The following is an 18,868-nucleotide window of genomic DNA, read 5'->3' as shown; positions in this document are numbered from 1 at the left end:
CCAGGCAGTACGGTTTGTGGATTTTGCAAAGAAGCTATTGTTGTCTGGCATATCGACCTCTACATTGGTATCTGACAGCTGGTGCTCAGCCTCTGCAATCTCCCTCTGGACAATGACTTCACCATGAAACATCAGCTCATTATTGTGGACATAATAAGTCACTAACCTTATTTCATCTGGTAATTGCCAACCCCCCCCCCCCCCTCCCCCACCCAAAACCCCTGCACAGCATGCTTCTACCTCCTTCCCAAAATCCAAATTCTTTGGAATGTCAGTGCCAACTTAATGGCCTCTTTCTGCACTATAGGGATTCTATGATCAGATTTACCCAACTTAGATGGTGAGTGAAGGAGGCTCCAGATATGCACACAAAGTTGAATGATCAATCTTCACAATTCATTATGGTCTAACATCCAGCTAGTGGATTTGCTGCCATCATCCTATTTCCTGTTAGGGATCTACAGGGCTTTTTTGATTTAGTGTGGCAAAGGAAAATCCACTGGTCGTCTAATGAGAAGGTCCTCTTGACTTTATCAAAGTAGAATTTATTGCATTATATAGGGGTGACCTGTACCTGCTTACACAAAATGGTTAACAAAAAGGATAGCCTGGCATAACATTAAAATGGGAGATGGCTGAAAGGAGATAAATGAGTCTAAAGGTCACCCTTACACATAAAGGTACAAGTTACATTGATATGGTAGTTATTGTTAATAAGACAATAAGAGGAACCTTCATGTTAGATTTTACTTCTTCAAGGTCCAAAGTTGTTCCCTGTCCAAGTCCACACATCATTACCGAACTAGGAGGTGCTCAATGTACTCCTCAACAGTGAAGGGGAGGGCATCACAACTGAGCCATATCCAGGTTTCATCTGGTCCCTACATTTTGGGGAGGGAAGAAACTGATTGAAATCAGAAATAGGAATTTTGGCTTTTTTTTCCCCCAAGAACGCCCTTCAAAACCCAGGATTGCTGGGACTAGTTGCGCAGCATCAACTGTGAACTCAGCTAAAATTAATTTGTCAATACTGCCACGAATGCTAAGCATTCCAAGACGTCATATTTTGAATTGCACTTATAATTCAAAGTAGAACAGAAAATTCCACATCAAGACCTCAGTTCGGAGTCATGCCATATAATCCAACTGCATTGGGAAACTCTAATAGAAACTTGGTGATTCGTGACCACTTTTGATCAAAAGGCATGAACACAGAGCATGTAGGCAATGCATTGTACCATCTATTTAAAGACAAATTCACTTTTTCATTTGGAGTATCATTTTCCTGTTAAATATGAATCATAATGAAACAGGATTTAAGTAATGACAAGTGAAATCTTGTTGGCAATCCTTTAATTGGGAGGACCTTTCAATTTATCCTGTTAATTTGGTTCCAGATCTGCAATAGTATTGCAGCAATACTATATGACTAGACCCAGAATACAGGCTCTCATCCAGAAGGGGACTATTTCTCACGGAGTTCAATAAAAACAGTGATGTGCAAACAAAGCAAGAGTGATGCAAGAGAAAAAAAATTTAAACACTGAGTAGTTATGGTATGGGATGAATTGTCTGGAAAAAAAGTGGAGGCAGGTTCAAATGAGGCATTGGATGATTATTTGGGTAGAAATGGTGCGTAGGGATATGGGGAAAAGGCAGGACATCAGCACTCTATGATGGAGCCAATGCAGGCACAATGGGCTGAATTGACCTCCTTCTGCACTATAACAATTCTAAAATTCTGTGAACACAAGCAATAGTTCCCAGAGTAGATTATATGCCCCTCAAAAACCTGCTTCAAATTTAAGATAACTGATCTTCACCCTGAATGCCATTTAGCCACCTGACTTCCTATCCTCCAGATGATATCATGATAGAAATAACTAGTTCTTGATTTATCAGAATACCTTAAAAGAGATGCAGAAAACGATAAGTAAATTTAAGCCAAGAAATTATTTTCATAAATACCACATGCTGCTTCTGCAGCCTGTACCTGCGCCTGCCAGATTGGCTGTACGCTACACTCATCTGTCTTATGCCACCATCATACATACAATACAGCATAAGAACAAGCCCTGTAGCACACCAAGCCTGTGCCAATACCTAATCTTTATTTAAACCTGCTAGTTATTGACCATGCACGATTTCTATCCCCCTGTTCGCCTCCCATTCATGTATTTATCAAATACATCTTAAATTGCCTGCTTCCACCACCTCCACTGGTAGTGCATCCAAGCGCCTACCACCTTCTGAAAAGTTTTCCCTGCACTTCTCTCCTAACCTTCCCCCCCACCTTGAAACCGTGCCCTCTCATAGCTGACCTTTCCATCCTTGCGAAAAGGTCTGACTATCCACCCTAACGAAGCTTCTTCAAATTTTTGTAGACCACTCAGGTCAGTCCTCAGCCATCATCTTTCCAGGGAAGACAATCCACGCTTATCCAACTTCTCCTCATAACTAAAACCCAGGCAACATTCAGGTAAACTTTCTCTGCACCCTCTCCAAAGCAATCATGTCCTTTTGGTAGTGTGGTGATCAGAACTCTATGCAACATTCCAAAAGTGGCCTCACTTTCGACTCTGATCTCCAGCATCTGCAGTCCTCACTTTCTCCTATAACCTCATGTTGTGTGAAATTTAACTTTGTCCACCCCAATCCAACACTGGCACTTCCAAGTCATCAAGAAAAGAAAAAAATCTGTTTTAGTTAGGGACAGAGCATCAATACATGTAGCGAACCTTTCCTTAGCCTAAACTAGTATCAAACACCACAGCTGCATAATATAGCTGAGAGCAATTCTGAGCCAGGTGAAAGTGACATTTCGGAGATTAATGGATCCACGGCAGATTAGTGTAAACAAAACTAATACCACAATCAGTTATATATTTTTAAAATTACTTCTGCTTTATCACAAAACTATCTACAAAAGGCTCCTAGGAGTTCACACATGAATATTACCATTTAAAGAGTACAAAATTTTCAGTGCAATGTTATGATAAAAGAAGAAACTCACATAAACAGCATGGTAACTGCTTATAAAACACCCAATTAACAATAAAAAGCATTTATTTTCCCAACAAGGCTATACAATGAGGAGAAAGTGAGGACTGCAGATGCTGGAGTACCAGAGATGAAAAATGTGCTGGAAAAACATAGCAGGCCAGGCAACATCCGAGGAGTAGGAGAATTGACGTTTTGGGCATAAGCCCTTCTTCAGTAATAGAATGAGGGTGTAGAAAAGGAATATGACAAGATAAGTAGATACCTTGTTTGCTCTCTCTCTCTCTCTCCATACAATTTAAACTTACATTGCTGAGAAAGAAAAGACATATTTCGTCAAAGCTTTTTGTCTTGCACTCATCAGGACAATCCACATGAAGTACCAATTTTGAGGGGGGAAACAAACATTTGTACTATATGAAAGGAGAATTCTGGCAGGTTGGTAAATGGACTCTGTTGGTAAAAGCATTGCCCTGGAGAATACACCAGTTAATACAATTAATAAGTAATTGTTAGGATTTCTTTAAATTTTAAACCACTTCTCAGTGCAATGCCTTGACCAATGACACAGCAAATTGCTCATTTGAAACTCATTTTCCTCTCATACAGCATAAATGTTGGTTTCCCCCTTAAACTGGTATTCTTGCAATTGATCCTGATGAGTACTAGATGAAAAGCTTTGCCAAAACGTATCTTTTTTTAAGATCAGCAATTCTCAAGTTCTATACAACTAAACTTTGCTTTCTTTCACCCTAGCAGCATTACTGACTGGGGTACGGCAATCTTCTTCAAATTTATTCTTGAAATGATCGTATCACTGACATAGCTAAATTTGTTGCTCATCCTTAGATTCTCAGATAAGCTGGTGGTATTTCTTCTTGATTTGTCAAGGTCTGTGTGTTGCTGATGCTCCCACAATGCTAAAAAGCGGTAATAGCAGTAAAATGTGCTATAATGTAACTTCAATTTGCTGAAGTGCATCCTGCAAGTTGTCAATACTGTAGCCACAATGTGCCAAAGATGGATAAGCTAGGAAAATATTGGGTCCAATGGTAGGATTGCCAATTGAGTAATCTGTTCTATCCTTGGTAGTATGAGGTTGCTCAATGCTGTCCAGGCTATTATGGTCCAGGCCAGACCCCCTCAAAACACTTCAAGAAGGTAGCCCAGACCCTAACTTTTCTAGTCATTTTAAACAGATGGAAGGTAGATGTTCCAGGATATGCTGCTGGTCAAACCACTCAGTTTTAAATAAAACAGGATTTATCTGCAGACTATTGAATGAAACGAACAAAAGCGAACAGAATATAGAATAACCTAACCTATCTGAAAACCCAACTGACTCTTAACGCAACCTAATGATGCTGCTCCAAATTCCTGCAACATCCCCCTTGGCAAAAAAGGTAAAATCAAACACAGATTCTTACATGAGAGATGTCAGAGAATCAGCTCGGGATCAATTGCTGAATGGAAACTCTTTTCACTCCACCAGTTGTTTCTTTAGGTCCCCAGCTAAAAACAACCAAACTAGAAAAATCCCTGAACTGGGAGAACTGGCCACTTCCCTTACATTGTACAAGTGTTTTTTTTAAATACCTTAAAAAAGCCCTTTTCCTTGATAGTACCTTAGGCAATATATGTTAGCCATAATCAAAGTAAACTAATCCCAGACAAACAGGAACCTCTGCCTTTTATAACCCTTTTTGAAAAAAAAAACAAGGACAACATAACCTTCGACACATGGCACATGAGTCACTCCTGACCGAGCCTGTGGAAGGTGAGGAGGTTGCAGGGGCTCGATATTGCCAAAGCGAATGAGTGGGGAGGTTTAACTCAAGTTGAACACTGTAGATTTGTCAAACAGCTACGGTTTTGAATTTTGGATAGATAAAAGGGCTTTGATGATAGAGGATACAGTAGCCTAGTGCTAATGTAACTGGGCTAGTAATCCAGAAGTCCAAGGCTAACATTCTGGGGATAAAGGTTTGAAATCCAAATGGCATGTGTAACCCTTATTAACTGACATCAAAACCCATCTGGTTTGCCAAGTTCTTTAGGGAAGAATATCTGCCATCTTTGTGTGAAGGACGCAGACCAAGTAATGTGGTTGGCTCTTAAAAACTGCTGAGAAGTTAGAGGTGTGCTTTAAATGCTAGCGGATGGTACTCATATCCATTGAATGATTTTTTTTAAAAAAAAAGCTTAAACCTTAAAATTCATTCATCGATGTGGCATTGTGGATGGCAGTAAATGCTGGCCGGCCATCGTTGCCTTTGAAAAGGTGGTGGTAAGTTGCCTCCTTGAAATGTTGCCATCTGTTTGGTGTAGGTAGACTCACTACATGGTAAGGAGGGAGTTCCATGATTTTGATCCAGTGATAATGAAGGATTGATGATATATTTCCAAGTCAGGAATGGTGAACGGCTTGGAGGAGAACTTGCAGGAGTGTTCCCATGTACCTGCTGACCTTGTCTTTCTAGATGGTGGTGATCATGGATTTTTAAGCTTTGGGGAGATACCCTTAGCTTGTGGATGGAGGAGAGTTTTGTTTTGTTTTTGCAGTGGGGGCAGTTCGACAGGATGAAGTTTGAAACGTAAAACACAATGTCTTGAGAAAGGGTGAAAGATATTTGGATAAAACCTTGAAGAGGTTTTTAAAGCTGACAATATTTTAAGCTCTGGTGTAATAAAAACTTTCAGGAAAAGGCTGTCAATTTTTACAGACAGGGAGCTTAAGACACAGTTAATTTAAGCATATTGAGGTGCTCCAAGAAAACACCTTTCTCTGATGAGTACTGTCCAAATGGTGCTTCTGGATGCTACAAAGGAGTAATTTGGGATTATAGATTTACTGCTGTCGAAGAAATCTTGATGAATGTCTGCAGTGCATCTTATACATAGTCTGTTTTGGAGGGAGTGAATGTATGTGCATGCAGTGAATCCAGAAACAGAAAGGAGAGGGATAGGTGAGCTTGGAGGGGGTCATGTTATACAAATACTGTAACATAAATGATGTGGTGAATGCGCACGCTGGTGGAGCACAGAGTGAAGACAAGAGGGAACTCTGCTTTGGGGGAAGGAGGTGGCCTGAGATTAAAAGCACCATGAACAAGACTCAAACTGGAGTCCACAGGATTCCCTCCACTTCGACCAAATGTATATACATATCAGGAAAACAGTTTTAATTGAGAAGGAAAGGTTTAAAAGATGATGATTTTCACTGAAGAGACAAATACCATTAAAGTTGAGAAAACATAGAAGGATTTTGACCGATTGATAGCAAGTTACACAAGTTCGAAGAAGTTGAGAACTCCACTAGCAATGCATTTAGTTCTTTCAGTTGTTATGGTCCCAGTTGATGTTATTACTGGAAAAGTCAGTTCTCATCCTTGTGTGTCTTAGTACATCATATTTTGTTTTGCTTTATTTTGTTTTAACAAGGTAGTCTGCCACCAGAACATTTGAATTAAATCTGCTCAATGTGTGCGAACAATAAAATTAAGTTTATTTTGCAAATAAATTGAAGATAAAATAGAATAGACAAAATTAATATATATGTTGAAAATTTTGAAATATGCAGTAAATCTATAATTCTAAAATATTCCTTCATAGCATTCAAAAGCACCCTTTGGACAATACTCACCAGAGAACCATTTTTTTTTTTTAAACACCTCAATATGTTCAATTAACCGTCTTAAACTTTCTGTCTGTAAAATCCGATACCGTTTTTCTGAAAGTTTTATTGCATCAGAGCTTAAAATATTCTCAGCTCCAAAAACCTCTTCAAAATTTCATCTAAACATCCTTCACCCTTTCTCAAGAGCACTGTCTTACATTTCAAACTTCATCTTGCAGAAATTCCCCCAACGCAAAAACAAAAAAAAACTCCCCTCCACCCACAAGCTATGGGTATCTCTCTGAAGCTTAAAAACGTTCCAGAATTCTCAAACAGAAACCCTGATACACAATTATTTGCCTTCCTCAGCTGAAAATACTCATTACATAAACAATGCCCATTCAGCTTAAAAGCTACCTCCGCAAGTTGCTGTCAAAAGCAATCACCACTCCAGACATGGTGGTTTAATTGTTAACTCTAACAGAAAAAGATGTCATCAATTCAAAATCCAAAACTTAAAAGAAATGATATGGTAGAAAAATCTCTCAGTCTCCATCACATAATATATTATGCGAATAACAGCACTAAGAGTCCAGTTTCTAAAAACAGAAATAAATTTAATTCAAAGAATGCGAAAGTATAAGTCAGAACTATAAAGCCAGTTAAAGTTTCACCAAAATGAAACAAAAACAGAAATTGTTGAAAAAAAGCTCAGCAGGTCTGGCAGCATCTGTGAAGAGAAATCAGAGTTAACGCTTTGGGTCCAGTGACCTTTCTTCAGAACCCCTTCTAGAGCTTTTCTAGCAATTTCTATTTTTATTTCTGTTTTCCAACATTCACAGCTGTTTCAAGTTTTTATTCACCAGAATGATATCTCAGAAGAATAAATAAAAGGAAGAAAGAACTGTAGCCTTAATTACAAGTTTTTAATATATCCAAAGTACTGGCTTTACAAATGTACAACTAGTCAGGTATACACAAAACATGATCTCAATGAATCTAGCTGACTGTGTGCCAGTTTTGGAGCCTATGATACTGTATTATACTTCAACACCCTCTGTAACCTTGGATAGACATTTGAATAATTACCTACCCAAATACTGCGTATGATATTTCTGATATTATGATGCTCCTAATTTGTATTATTAGGGTTAATAAAGGAACATTATTTCATGACTTCCTGTACAGTTTTGATTACAGAATTCATTTTACGCATTTTGCACTTGGTACACGTCAGAAGTTGAATCTTGCAAATCTTTTGGATGCAACTTCACCCTGAGATAGTTCAACACTATTCATGGCTATTTAAATTTATCAATTTTTGTTTCCTTTGTCCATCATTTTAGTCTATTAAATGCCATCTGTTACTGATCTTGCATTTATTGTCCAGATCATTTTGTTGTTTTTAAGTCATAAGAATATTTTCATGATAGCTTTTACAGAAAATCATATGAAAAAAGATCGATGTAATTATCCTAAAATAACGGTTACGATTAACCGCAACTTTGTTGGAATATAAAGTTAATAATTATCCTTTGCTGGGAGGTACTACGGCTATTTCCTTTGATAACAAAAAATTATAAAATGAAATGCCCGCTTAAGATTTTGTTCCTTTCTGAACTTTTAAATTAAAAAATCTCGATCCTTAATGTAGTTATACAATACATTCACAGAAAACTCGACACTGTATAAAAAAGATCTGCAAAACGTGTATATATCGCACCCGCAAGCCTAAGATTCCAACATCTGAAGTCTATAAATGTTCTGACTTTTAGTTTGTTACATGTTTAACGCCGTTGCGGGGCAGCACTCGACGTTACATAAAACACTTAAAAATTGTAATATATATGTAAAGAAAGAGTGGTTTATATTTTCCTTTGTACGCATATGACATTATGGAAGTGTAAACTCAGCTGATACCAAAAAGAAAAGGTCCAAATATTTAACTTGCTTTAATTTACAAAAGATGAGTGGGAGAAAGTTGATGCTGTTCGGAATTTATTTTAATACCGTTTTATCCTGCACGTGGTCTGCAACAAACCTCACGGAGAGAAAATCTTATACAATATAAAGGGCTAAAGTTGAACATTTACCTTATAGCAGCACATAAAGCTGTACCCTCTGTAAGACATCCAGTAAATGAAGTCCAGATTTGTATCAGCGGAAGAAACTATTAATAAAACGCTCATTTCATCAAGAAACTGCAACCCGGTGAATGCAGCAAGATCTTGACGCTAAGGCACGGGACAGAAACTCTACAGTTTTTATAACTGAGCCCGCTCATAAGCACTTACCCTTCAGCAGTGTTTCAGTAACAAAGCCAAATGTGCAATGTGTTACTGATTGGAGGGTTGTGGTGTTGTTTGCAGCTGGGCTCTGTATTCTGCAGGCTGACCCTTTGTATACTCCCTGCCGTTAGTAGTGGTGAGGATGGTTATAAGGTTCCATGATTGGGGGCGCGAGGAGGATTACGCATTCGTTCCCTCTCTGATTCCCTTGCAGCTAGCTCCCTAGCGGTGATGAAGCTGAATCTCTCTCTCTCTCTTGTAATGGTTTGTCTCTACTACCCCCTGAACCACAACCCCTATCATCATCATCATCATATCACCAGCGCAGAGGGGGACTTACACCACACACATCCACACAGCAGTTTGGATCCGCCGCAGAGGCCACTGGAACATGTAGTTCCCACCTGCCGTCACCCCCACTTCCCTCACTGGACTCCCGTTCACAGGAACTACAACTCCCAGTGGGCCTAGCGCGTCAGAGCACGCGCAGCGTCGCCTACGTTTATCTCTTACACTGAACTGATTCTCTTTCTTTTGTAGATTTTCTGCCCTTTTTGTGAGAAAAAAACGTAACGACCGCTTGTTATTTTGTAGCTTTGCTCCGAAACAGACAGTGGACAAGCACATTTTACCTCAGAAAAATGCAAGCAAGGACCCCCGGAGGTCTCTTAGAAACTGCGTTAATTTCAGACACACTAAGCTTTTATTCTCCTTTTTATGTTGCGTGGAAGAGGAGGCAAGTTTTTATTTATTGTTGAAGAAGCTCGAAATATATCTATAAAGAAATAAACGGTTCAAGGTGTTCTCCCTCGTCAGGACAGTGACTTGAAGCAGCTCCCATAAGAACATCGAGCCACGCGACGGTTACACATCAGCTCCCAGATCGCACACGAGAGCACTGCGACTGCGATTGCGCACTGCCCACCTCCCGCCTGTGCCTGATCCTAGCAGAATGCAAACTACACATGCGCATTACCCTCCGCTGACGACCGGTTCTGCTCTGTGGGCAACTGCGCAAGCGTTATTCGGGAAGGGTGAAAGGTCAATGTTATGTTGAGGGAGAGGAACTAATGCGCGTCTGGTGCATTTACAGTATAGCGTGTGGCAGGTAAGGTTAGAATGATTGTAAATTTCGGAGGAATGGGGAAAGCCCTTTATGTCGTTTTAAATTAACCTGTCGTTTTATAAGAGATGACTTAGAACTCTCCATTATAGACAACCCATATTGACTGGAACAGCTGTGTGTTTCTTCGGCACAACGTGTACTCATTTCTGGAAATAGTTAGAGGCGACCATGAAAAGAACTAAAATTTATTGGTTAATAAAATGCATATCGTCCCAAGGTCCAAGTAACCAAGTTAAGAAAATGCCCACACCTTATTGATTGATGTGTCTGTCAAGACAGTCGACAAGTATTGAGTCATTCAAGTACCTTCATTTTTTTTTAGATTAGATTACATTACATTACAGTGTGGAAACAGGCCCTTCGGCCCAACAAGTCCACACTGACCTGTCGAAGCGCAACCCACCCCTACCCCTACATTTACCCCTTACCTAACACTACAGGCAATTTAGCCAATTCACCTGACCTGCACATCTTTGGACTGTGGGAGGAAACCGGAGCACCTGGAGGAAACCCACACAGACACGGGGAGAACGTGCAAACTCCACACAGTCAGTTGCCTGAGGTGGGAATTGAACCCGGGTCTCTGGCGCTGTGAGGCAGCAGTGCTAACTGCTGTGCCACCATGCCGCCCATGTTATGCAATGTTTTAGTGGGAGATCTCATAGAAGACTACAACACAGAAAAAGGCTCTTAGATTCAACGAGTCTGCGCTGTTCAAAAATAATGGCAAATTGCATTGAGTATAGGAGTTGGGAGGTCATGTTTTGGCTGTACAGGAAATTGATAAGGCTACTTTTAGAATACTGCATTCAATTCTGGTTTCTGAGCAATAGGAAAGATATTGTGCAACTTGAATGGGTGTAGAAAAAAAATTACAGGGTATTTGCCATTGTTGGAAGGTTTGTGCTAAAGGAAGACGCTGAATAGGCTGGGGCTATTTTCCCTGGAGTGTCTGAGCTGAGGGGTGACGTTATAGAGGTTTGTAAAATTTTGAAGAGCATGGATAGGGTGAATAGTCAAGTTTTTTTCCCCTGGGTAGGGAGTCCAAAACTAGAGGACATAGACTTAAGGTGAGAGGGGGAAGATATAAAAGGGACCTAAGGGGTAACTTTTTCAAGCAGGTGGTGTATGTATGAAATGACTTACTAGAGGAAGTGAGGCTGATACAATTACACCATTTAAAAGGTATTTTGATGGGTATATGAATAGGAGAAAGTGAGGACTGCAGATGCTGGAGATCAGAGCTGAAAAATGTGTTGCTAGAAAAGCACAGCAGGTCAGGCAGCATCCAAGGAGCAGGAGAATCGACATTTCGGGCATAAGCCCTTCTTCAGGAATGAGGAAGGTGTGCCAAGCAGGTTAAGATAAAAGGTAGGGAGGAGGGACTTGGGGGAGGGGTGTTGGAAGTGCGATAGGTGGAAGGAGGTTAAGGTGAGGGTGATAGACCGGAGAGGGGGTGTGGGCGGAGAGGTCGGGAAGAAGATTGCAGGTCAAGAAGGCGGTGCTGAGTCCGAGGGTTGGGACTGAGATAAGGTGGGGGGAGGGGAAATGAGGAAGCTGGAGAAATCTCCTAGGCGGAAGATGAGGTGCTCTTCCTCCAGGCGTCGTGTTGCCATGGTCTGGCGATGGAGGAGGCCAAGGGCCTGCATGCGGGTGCCCATGACTACTCCTTTGGTTTGGAGGAAGTGGGAGCATCGGCGCTCAACTTCTCTTTCCAATCCTCCCATTTCCTCCAAACCAATGGAGTAGCCATGGGCACCCGCATGGGCCCCAGCTATGCCTGCCTCTTCGTCGGATATGTGGAACAGTCCATCTTCCGCAGCTACACTGGTATCCCCCCCACTTTTTCCTCCGCTACATCGATGACTGTATCGGCACTACCTCGTGCTCCCACGAGGAGGTTGAACAGTTCATCCACTTCACTATCACTTTCCACCTCTACCTCAAATTTACCTGGACCATCTCAGACTCCTCCCTCCCCTTCCTAGACCTCTCTATTTCTATCTCGGGTGACCGACTCAACACGGACATTTGCTATAAACCGACCGACTCCCCCAGCTACCTAGATTACACCTCCTCCCAACCTGCCCCCTCTGTAAAAACGCCATCCCACATTCCCAATTCCTTCGCCTCCGCCGCATCTGCTCCCAGGAGGACCAATTCCAATACTGAACAACCCAGATGGCCGCCTTCTTCAAAGACCGCAAATTCCCCTCAGACGTGTTTGACGATGCTTTCCACCGCATCTCCTCCACTTCCTGCTCCTCCTCCCTTGAACCCCTCCAACCGCCACCAGGACAGAACTCTACTGGTCCTCACCTACCACCCCACCAACCTCCAGATACATTGTATCATCCTTCGTCATTTCCGCCACCTCCAAACAACTCCACCACCAAGGATATATTTCTCTCCCCTCCCCTATCAGCATTCCGGAAAAACCACTCCCCCTGCGACTCCCTCATCAGGTCCACACCCCCCAACAACCCAACCTCCGCTCCCGGCACCTTCCCCTGCAACCGTAAGAAATGCAAAACTTGCGCCCACACCTCCCCCCTCACTTCACTCCAAGGCCCCAAGGGATCCTTCCATATCCGTCACAAATTCACCTGCACCTCCACACACATCATTTACTGCATCCGCTGCACCCGATGTGGCCTCCTATATATTGGGGAGACAGGCTGCCTACTTGCGGAACGTTTCAGAGAACACCTCTGGGGCACTCGCACCAACCAACCCAACCGCCCCGTGGCTGAACATTTTAACTTCCCCTCCCACTCCGCCAAGGACATACAGGTTCTTGGCCTCCTTCATCGCCAGACCATGGCAACACAACGCCTGGAGGAAGAGCACCTCATCTTCCGCCTAGGAACCCTCCAACCACAAGGGATGAATGCAGATTTCTCCAGCTTCCTCATTTCCCCTCCCCCCCACGTTATCTCAGTCCCAACCCTCGGACTCAGCACTGCCTTCTTGACCTGCAATCTTCTTCCCGACCTCTCCGCCCACACCCCCTCTCCGGCCTATCACCCTCACCTTAACCTCCTTCCACCTATCGCATTCCCAACACCCCTCCCCCAAGTCCCTCCTCCCTACCTTTTATCTTAGCCTGCTTGGCACACCTTCCTCATTCCTGAAGAAGGGCTTATGCCCGAAACGTCGATTCTCTTGCTCCTTGGATGCTGCCTGACCTGCTGTACTTTTCCAGCAACGCATTTTTCAGCTGGGTATATGAATAGGAAGGGTTTAGTCGGAAATGGGCTAAATGCTTACAAATGGGATTAGATTTATTTAGGATATCTGGTTGGCATGGTTGAGTTGGATCAAACGATCTGTTTCTGTGCTGTACAACTCTATGACTCTACTACTCTATTGCTATTTTCCAAGACTTGTGGCTTGGCATTGCAAAGCGTACATCTAAATACTTCTTAGATGATGTTACGAGGGCTTCTGCATCTATCACCTTGATAGGCAACGAGTTCCAGATTCCCATCACACTTAGGGTGAAAATGTTTTTCCTTTCATCCCCTCTAACCCTTCTGCACCTTTTCTTAAATCTATGTCCCTAATTGTTGATCCCTTCATAAAGGGATTAATTCTTCCTGTGTAGCAACCTATTCCTTTCACATTTCAATCTTGTCCCCACCTCAGTCTCCTCTGTTCCAAGGAAAACAACCCCAGCCTATCCAAAAAAAAAACAAAGATCTGTCAATACGGGAAATCAGAAACAAAAAACAGAAATTGCTAAGAAAACTCAGCAGGTGGAGAGAAGCATTTTGTCTTCAGCGACCCTTTTTCAGGTAGAGGGAGAGTGTTGAAGGTGAGTGAAGGGGCTTCTAGGACAGGGACAGAACTTTTACCTAAAGAAATAGGCTCGGAGGTGAAGGTGACAGAAGAAGAGTTCACCGTCATGTCTTGTCTGAAATTCATTGAGGTGGGGAAGCAGAGGGATAAAACTCAGAACAATAACATTCAGCATGTGAGAGCACAAGGTCAGAAGAGATAGTAAATATATGACAGAGGTGGGATAAGGGAGGGGAGGGAAGTTCCAGAAGGGTGTGGGTATCTCTAAGTTCTTGTATCTTGTTTTCCTTCATGCCTGAAAGGAAAAGATAAAGTTTATTAGAATATCGAACGAGGCAGAAGATGAAGTGAAACTGGGAGGCAGGGCAGCTCCAAACCAGCGTAAGCTGATAGAGGTTGAGAGTTTGCATATGTCAGCACATTGCACTGAGTGGGGATCTTGGGATGTGGTGAGAACAGCTGTTTGAGGAGCATTGTATATCAGAGATACCTATGATTCAGAGTGGATTCAAAACACAAAGGATGAAATTTAAGTTGGAATCCACTTGGGGTAAGTCTGAGCTGAATGCATCCCTCAGTGACTCCCATGTCGCTGTGGAAGCGGGTTCTGGCAAATATTTTGTCAAACGCCAGAATTAAAGTAATAAACGTGAACAAGAAAAAAAGATTAGTATTGCAACCCTGTCAGAGGGAGTAGAAATTTTTCAAGGTGTGACTGAGAGTTAAACATTAATTTTAAAAAAGAACTGTTGAGCTGGAAAACAGAATATGCTGGGAAAACTCAGCAGGTTTGGCAACATCCTTGGAGAGAAAGCAGAGTTAACATTTTGGGTCCAGTGCCCCTCCCTTCAGAACTGATTGTAACTAGGAAAAGGTTATGATTTGGAGATCTGGTGTTGTGTGATTTTTAACTAGGAAAAGGTTGGTTTACATGCTGAGGATCAGCGGGGGGGGGGGGGGAGAAGGGTAAACAATAGACCAAGGTGAAGCCCAGAGAGAGAGAACAACAATTGGACAGACAAAGGAACAAGTAAAGGTCAGCCCTGGGGGAATCAATCGCTATTATCCAATCTCTCTTCTTCAAACTCTTCAGCCTTGGCAACATTCTGGTGGATCTTTGCACCTCTCCAGTGCAATCACATCTCTCCTATAATGTAGATTCCAAAGCTTTGTTTTCTACAGGTAAAATATATCAAAGAACTGCAAAGCTGGAGATCCGAAACACATTGTTTGAGGAAACTCAGCAGATCAGGCAGCATCTGTGAAGAGAAAGCAAAGTTAATGTTTTGAGTCAAGTCACTGATCCACGTAACATCAAACAAGGTGAAAAATTTGAGACTGTTGGCTAAAGGGGGAATGTTTCAGGGAACATTTCCAGATGTTATCTGTTATCAACAGAAGAGTGTGAAAATCCCAAGGGAAAAGGTCGTCAACACGTCTGGATATAGGGTCCCAGTGATAGGACTGAGATTGAATAAAGAATCCAGCTACTGCTCTTGGACCAACACTAAATCCTTAACAATTGTTGATGTCTGTTAATCAATGATCAATTTTAGTTGTGCAAGAATTATTCCTGAAATGCTACCATTGAACACAATCAAGGCATTTCTGGCATTTTATTGCTGAATGCGTGAAATGAATGTTGTGTTGGAAACCACCCAGTTTGGAACTTATTTATAAAGAACAACAACTGGTGATCACACTGTTGATTTGGTAAGGAAGTATCAGACTTGACAATGACATTCCCAAATGCCCATTTAAAGAAAGACATGTATTTATATAGCTTCTTTCATCACATCAGAAACTCCCAAACCTCTTTATCATCGTGTAACCTCTTAACTGAAATGTGATAATAACCAGATACAGCAATCTGTTTATATTGCTGATTTGAGGGATAAATATTGACTAGGTCACTGGAGATAATGCCTTTTTCAAGACATCTCATTGATCGTAAATATCCACCTGAGAGGGCAGACAGAGTCTGGCTTTAACATTTCATCCAAAAAGCAGTACCTACAACAATGTAGCATTCCTTCAGTAATACAGTGGAATGTGAGCAAGAATTAAAAATATTACTTCATGGGGACAATGGTACAGCATTTATTGCCTGTCCCTAATTACCCCTTAATCTGAGTCCTTGCTAGAGCTGTTGAGAGTGAACCACACTGCTGTGAGTCTGGAGTCATACGTAGGCTTGACCAGCGAAGGGTAAAATATTACCTTTAAAGGACGTTAGTGTACCATGATGTGTTTTTAACAATGATAACAATGGTTTCTTAGTCATTCTTAAACATAATTGGAGTGGGGTAAGGAGTGAATGGATAGATGGAGTGGGGGGGTGGGGTGGAAAGGAGTAGGTAGATTAAGGGATTGTTGATAGAAACTCAGGGAAATAGAGAAGTTGGATAAGCAATAATAGAGACTGAGCAGATGAAAATGAGTTGGCTGTACTGAAACATTACATTTTATTACAGGATCTGGGATAGTAGGGGGATAGGTAATAGACAAGGAAGTGGGGGTTCGTGATTTGAAATTGTTAAGTTCAATGTTTAGTCCTGAAGTGTGGCACTGTAAAGTGCCCAAATAGCCTACCCAGCCATTTAATTCAAGGGCATGTTGGAATAGGCAAAAAAGGCTGGCCATCAAGCAGAACTCTTATTCTGTGAAATATTTTTAAAAACTGATTTAGTAGTTAATGAACTTTTAATTATCTATGGTTTGATTATTTCTCAACTCAATATTTTTTCTAAAGTCATTGAAATTTTGTAATCCGCTATGAAGTTAAGCTTCTTGAGAAAGGCATTTTAGTGGCCATACTGCATGAATTCAGTTCTTAATCTACAGTACAGTGTTCACAATTAAATTGGTGATCTCATTCAGAAGATTGCTGCTGTGTGAAATGGAAATTCTGTAGAACTGCAATAGGCAATGCTCCTCTGAGGCAATAGCTGGCACAGAGCAGATACAGCTTTAGTCTACATCAAAGTGTAATATTCCTGACAGTGAGCTTGATGCTGATATGAAGCATGAAATATTGGAACCTTCTGTGTTTCTAATACTATCATCTCTCAGTTAAACAGTGTCATAATTTACTTCTCCTTGCTGGGAAAAAAATTCTTCATACTATGTGCAAAGAGTAAGGCCACCATTTGTAGGATAGAAACATAGAAAATAAGGCCATGAGCCTGCTTTGCCATTTAACATGACCATGGCTGATCATCCAAATCAATCTGCTGTTGGTTTCTGAAGAAGAGCCACTGGATCTGGAACACTAACTCTGATTTCTCTCCACAGATGCTGTCAGACCTGCTGAGATTTTCCAGCAGTTTCTGTTTTTATGTGTAACTCCTAGAAAGTATTTAATGTTTTGGCCTCAACCGCTTTCTAAGACAGAGAATTCGACAGACTCACCAATCTCTGGGTGAAGGAATTTCTCTTCATCACAGTCCTCAATGGACTACCCCATATCCTGAGACTACAAACCCTGAAAGTATAGTTCGAGGTTATTGGGGACATCCTTCCTGCATTTATCCTCTCTCGGCCTATTGGATTTTATAGGTTTCCATGAGACCCTCCCACCACCAAAAATAAAATTATTCTTCTAAACTCCAGTCCGTCTTCTGTTGTCAGTCCTGCCATCCCAGGAATTGGCCTGGCACTCCATCATAGCCTGAACATTATCTCTCTGATAGGGAGACCAGAATTGCTCATAATATCCAATGTGATCTCATCAAATCCTCTTATACCTGCAGTAAGTATCTCTGCTCCTGTATGTAAATCCTCTCATTATGAAGACCAACACACTACTTGGCTTCACTGCCTGCTGCACTTGCATACTTACTTTGAGTGACTCTTGTACCAGAACACCCAAGTCTCATTGCACCTTCCCCTTTTCCAATCTATCACCATTCAGATAATCTGCCTTCCTGATTTTGCTACCAAAGAGAAGAATCTCTCACTTATGCATATTATACTTCATGCATTTGCCCACTCCCTCAGCTTTGTCCAAATCTAACTGAAGCATCTCAGCATCTTCCTCACAATTCACTTTCCCACCCAACTTTGTGTCGTCGGCAAGTTTGGAGATATTACATTTAGTTCCCTCATCTAAATCATGAATATATATTGTGATTACTTGAGGCCTAACACTGATCCTGCAGTACTCCACTAGTCACTGCCTGTCTGCAGTACCCCATTAGTCATTGCCTAATTTTTATTCTCTTTTTCCTGTCTGTCAACCAGTCCTCTATCCATGTCATGATGTGGAGGAATTGGTGTTGGACTGGGGTGGACAAAGTTAAAAATCACACAACACCAGGTTATCATCCAATTTGGAAGCACTGGCTTTCAGAGGGCTGCTCCTTCATTAGGTGGTTGTGGAGTATAAGATCATAAGACACAGAATTGACCAGCCACTGCCGGTCAGTAGCTAGATGGAGTTCTTCAGGCACACCTTAAATTTAGTCAGCAGACACTCCTCAACATCGCGAATCGTTATTTGGACTACACCACAGCTGCAGCCACATAGTCTTGGCAACCCCACTCATGTTAGGTGGCTGCTCAGAGGCCTTGTCTGGTCCAGAAACAGTTTAATAAGGACTGTTGCTGTTGGAGATCAAAGCCAGGTGATGCTTCCTCCTGTCAAAGGTCCTCAAGTGCTACAAGGGAAGATATTCTGCTTTATGAGGTGAATAGACAGTCTTGAGTTATAGTTGGGCTTGCTCAGTTGCTTGTCTGTTATACTTATCTTCCTAATGTGGGAGAAAATGTTGTTTATGACTGGGAGCCAGAAGAGTCAAGTTGATCTGTGAGTACTTAAAAGAAGTTCTGGAATTTACAATATGGAACTGAATATTTCAGATTATCATTTACTAACTTCATTGATAGTTAATGAGCGATCTCTTTGATGTCAGAGCATTGAGTATAGGAGTTGGGAGGTCATGTTATAGCTGTACAGGATGTTGGTGACACTACTTTTGCAGAATTGTGTCCAATTCTAGACAGAAAAGAACAAAGGACAATAAAGTACAGGAACAG

The 18,868-nt window shown here is 41.6% G+C and overlaps 2 protein-coding genes across 13 annotated transcripts in view; one reads left to right on the top strand and one right to left on the bottom strand.

Annotated features, from left to right (window-relative positions):
• The window catches only part of st3gal2 (ST3 beta-galactoside alpha-2,3-sialyltransferase 2), a 340,428-nt gene extending 331,255 nt beyond the window's left edge, over positions 1 to 9,173 (bottom strand). For 5 of the 8 annotated variants that reach the window (XM_087996080.1, XM_087996082.1, XM_087996078.1 and 2 more), the window contains exon 1: positions 8,911 to 9,173. The gene's annotated coding sequence lies outside the window, so the exon portion shown is untranslated. Of the gene's footprint in view, positions 1 to 8,709; positions 8,881 to 8,910 lie in introns of those variants that run through there. The other 3 variants (XM_087996083.1, XM_087996079.1, XM_087996086.1) reach the window with 1 other exon arrangement.
• Positions 9,174 to 9,931: 758 nt separating this feature from the next.
• Positions 9,932 to 18,868, top strand: part of fcsk (fucose kinase) — a 387,175-nt gene continuing 378,238 nt past the window's right edge. For 3 of the 5 annotated variants that reach the window (XR_015760001.1, XM_087996073.1, XM_087996077.1), the window contains exon 1: positions 9,932 to 10,012. The gene's annotated coding sequence lies outside the window, so the exon portion shown is untranslated. Of the gene's footprint in view, positions 10,013 to 14,202; positions 14,382 to 18,868 lie in introns of those variants that run through there. The other 2 variants (XM_087996074.1, XM_087996072.1) reach the window with 2 other exon arrangements.

This window comes from Chiloscyllium plagiosum, unplaced genomic scaffold (genome assembly GCF_037043375.1).
Source record: "Chiloscyllium plagiosum isolate Xiang-an unplaced genomic scaffold, Cpla_swu_hap1 HiC_scaffold_17, whole genome shotgun sequence".
Lineage (NCBI taxonomy): Eukaryota > Metazoa > Chordata > Chondrichthyes > Orectolobiformes > Hemiscylliidae > Chiloscyllium > Chiloscyllium plagiosum.
This window is presented reverse-complemented; position numbering and strand designations above follow the sequence as displayed.